The following is a 3963-nucleotide window of genomic DNA, read 5'->3' on the forward strand; positions in this document are numbered from 1 at the left end:
CTTACTTAGATTTAATTCTTGAAACACAATGAAACTGAGAACGAAATTGATGGAGGAAACGTGCACCGGGACCTCCCCTGCACCATATAAAGACATTTCAAGATGATCACACCTTGTCTTTTGAAAAGTTTGGATTGGTTATGGCATGTCAGAACATATGTGCCTGCACATTTAGAAAGTAGTACAGTACACATTTCACCGTAGCAACGCAAAGGTATTTAGCTAGTACTTGAAAACTAGGCAGCAATAGGCCCGGGAGTCTGCAAATGAGGCCGTGGCTCATCGTGCTGGCGGTGCACCACCACTTTCCCTGCTGAGTCAGTATCTACAACCAAGGAATCCCCTTCATTGGCATCCCCGGCGAGCATCATGTCCGCGAGCTTGTCCTCCACCAGCCTCACGATGGCCCTCCGCAGCGGCCGCGCGCCGTAGCTCGGGTCATAGCCTTTCTCGGCGACGAGCTCCTTGAACCCCTCCGTAACCTGCAGCCTGAGTCCCCTCTCCCTCACCCGGCTGACGACCTCTCCCAGCATGATCGACGCGATCTTCTTGACATCAGGCTTGCCGAGCTGCCTGAACACGATCACCTCGTCCAGCCGGTTCAGGAACTCAGGCGGGAACCCATGCTTCCTCTTCATCTCCTCCTCGACCATCACGCTCGTCACCACCTCGCCGTTCTCGACGAAGAGGCCGCTGCCAGCGTTGGAGGTCATGACGATCAGCGCGTTCCTGAAGTCCACCGTCCGCCCCTTGCCGTCCGTCAGCCGCCCGTCCTCCATGACCTGCAGCAGCACGTTGTGCACGTCCCCATGGGCCTTCTCGATCTCGTCCAGAAGCACCACTGTGTGCGGCCTCCTGCGCACCGCCTCCGTCAGCTGCCCGCCCTCCTGGTACCCAACGTAGCCCGGGGACGCGCCCACCAGCCTCGCCGCCGCGAAACTCTCGCTGTACTCGCTCATGTCCAGCCGCACCATGGCATCCTCCGACCCGTAGTAGCAGGACGCCAGTGCCTTCACCAGCTCCGTCTTGCCCACGCCCGTCGGGCCGGCGAACACGAAGCTGCCGATCGGACGGCGGGGACTCCCAAGGCCGGCGCGCGCTCGGCGGATGGCGCGGCACACGGCCGTCACGGCGTCGTCCTGCCCGATGACGCGCCGGTGCAGGGTCGCCTCCATGTTGCGCAGCCGGTCAGACTCGTCCACGGAGACCTTCTCCACCGGGACGCCTGTCCAGGAGGAGACCACGCGCTGAATGTCAGCCTCGGTGACCACCGGTCCGGCGGACGTGATCATGGACAGGAGTTCCAGCTCTTTGCCGCGAAGCTCTGCCGCCTGTAATAATATAACGAAAGTGAAATTTGCAATGAACGACTGGCATTGTTATGTCAAGCTCAATAAGTGGCAGGGTGATTAATCCATTAAGACAAGACGCGGCTGATTAATTACCAGCTTGAATTGCAGGCAGCGCAAGGCGTGGTTCTTCTGTTTGATTTCTTGTGCTTCTTGTCGAGATATTTAACTTGCTCAGATACCTGTGAAGTATATATAGATTGTTACATCCTGTAAACTGCAGGGATGCAAGGTTTTGGACAACACATTGGCGCCTCAAGACTACCTTGCCATGTTGTAGCCTGGCATGAGATCCCGCCACATCAAGCAAGTCGATTGCTTTGTCTGGTTGCAAACGATCACTGCAAACAAATCAAGACAGTGTAAACACGACTCCAGGAGAACGTTGGAACCATCTATTTACTCATAGTAGAGCTATATCTTTCACTGAAATTTGCAAACAAATAGGATCAACCCGCTTGTATGATACACAAGCATTCTCTTAACTCACAAACCTGATGTATCGCTGTGAGAGTACAACAGCGTCGGCCAGTGCTCCGTCTGTTATTCGGACCTTGTGGTGGATCTCGTATCGCTCCCGTAGCCCTTTGAGGATTTCTATGGTTTTATCGACTGTGGGCTCTGCAACTTTCACAGGATGAAAACGCCTCTCCAATGCAGGGTCTTTCTCGATGTGCTTCCTGTATTCATCGAATGTAGTGGCTCCGATACACTGACGACAAAATTTACGGTGAGCAGTCTAGCAAAAGATAAAGAAGGTCGCATTTGATAACTGACAATGGCAGAACGACCAACTAACTATATTATGAACATTGGTGATACTAGTTCATGAAGTAATCCATGGCTACCATGCTTCTTCGTACCTGAATTTCGCGTCTCGCCAGTGCTGGCTTCAGAATATTGGCAGCATCCATTGCACCGCCTTCTACTGCTCCTGCTCGTAGCACCGTGTGAACTTCATCAATGAAAATTATTATCTGACCATTCTGTTTGATTTCTTCCATCAAATTCTTCAACCTTTCTTCAAACTGTCCACGGTATCTGGTACCACCAACTAGACGTGCCAAATCAAGGGCGATAACCTGCCATGTTAACAAGTGCTAATTATTCATCCACATCCAAGGAGCACGTTTTTTTTTTTTTTTTTTTTGACAATCAATACCACATATATTCATAGTAACAAATAGTACATGGTAGAGATACATGAACTGACTCCAACGATTACAAAATAAAGTCTAAAAGATAGTAACAAATCTTCGAGGTCTTCAATTTCTTTCTTCTTTCAGAACACAATCTTGTACTCTTCTGAAGGCAGCCAAAGATAGATAACGAACCATAGACCTGTAGATACCGACGAAAGTTCTCCCATAATTTTTTGAGCCGCAATGCCAAGGCTGCGTGCACGCACGCAACCATTAAAGCAGTCATACAACATCGGCAAGAGTACCAACACCAGTATATCAGGGAATAATAACCAACTAGCTTTGTCATCGTCGATGGAGAGCCGAGAGTACGAATCACCATTGTCGAGGACGTAGCAGCCGGGACAAAAACTGCGAGGATAATCCTCCTCGCGGCAACAACGACAAAAGATCCAAAATCGATCTGGCGAAGCAAGATCCGAAGACCCATACCTAGAAAATTGTGATTGTTACAAGAGAGGTCATCAATTTGATCAAAAGAAGATATGTTGCCAGAATGAGCACGAACCGTTTTTCCTTCAATTGCTTGAGGCACATCGCCGGTAGCGATGCGTAGCGCAAGACCTTCAGCAATCACTGTTTTTCCAACACCAGGCTCTCCAATCAGGCATGGATTCCTTTTATTCATTTTTCCCAAGATTCCTATGACACTCTTGATTTCGTTTTCCCTTCCGACAACAGGTTCTAATTTTCCCTGTAAAAAAGGGTATCAGCTCTCTTTCAACATTCTCATATGTGCTGAAAACTTGCAATGAGCAGTCAGGCTAGTATGGCACCTGCAGGGCTAATCTTGTAAGATTTGTCCCGTACTCCTCAAGTATTGACACCTTAGTTCCACCGCTTCCTGTATCAACAGTTTCACCATTTGTGGATCCACAAATTCTGCAGTAGATCTGGATGGAAGATAAATTTGTGTCAATCAAGTGCAATCCCACTTCCTAAAATATATACTACTCTAAATAGAGTTTACCTCATCCAACATATATCCCACGGCAACTATGACAATGGCCTCTGCAATGAGACTCACTAATTGCCCATCCTTGTGCATTCCTGCCATAGCTCGCATTTCCTGTTTTGCGAGTGCGATAACATCTAAAGCTTGCTCTGTGAAATCTTCAAACATTGCTCCGGCAGTAAAATGGGCATTCTTTTTCCCCCTCGATATAGAATTCCTCACACATTGATCTCGCGATGATCGCAAGCGCAGTCCAATGCCAGTGCTAACCGGGGGAACGTGTACTGCTCGTAGAACATCGTGTTTCGGTACCTTAGCGTTCTGTCGTTGTGCCATCGTGACCACATTGGGAGGACTCCTGGTTCTGTGAGACACACGGTTGGTTATGCGACCGCCAACATGTGATCCAAGAGAAGGTTGCCGTAGCAAGGTCGTTCCTGCCACCATTGCGAATGCA

At 49.4% G+C, this 3963-nt stretch overlaps 1 pseudogene; it reads right to left on the reverse strand.

Moving 5' to 3' along the window:
• Window positions 1-236: 236 nt before the first annotated feature.
• Window positions 237-3608, reverse strand: LOC124696788 (annotated as a pseudogene).
• Between the last annotated feature and the right edge of the window lie 355 nt (window positions 3609-3963).

The sequence above is a fragment of the Lolium rigidum genome, chromosome 3 (assembly GCF_022539505.1).
Source record: "Lolium rigidum isolate FL_2022 chromosome 3, APGP_CSIRO_Lrig_0.1, whole genome shotgun sequence".
Classification (NCBI taxonomy): domain Eukaryota; kingdom Viridiplantae; phylum Streptophyta; class Magnoliopsida; order Poales; family Poaceae; genus Lolium; species Lolium rigidum.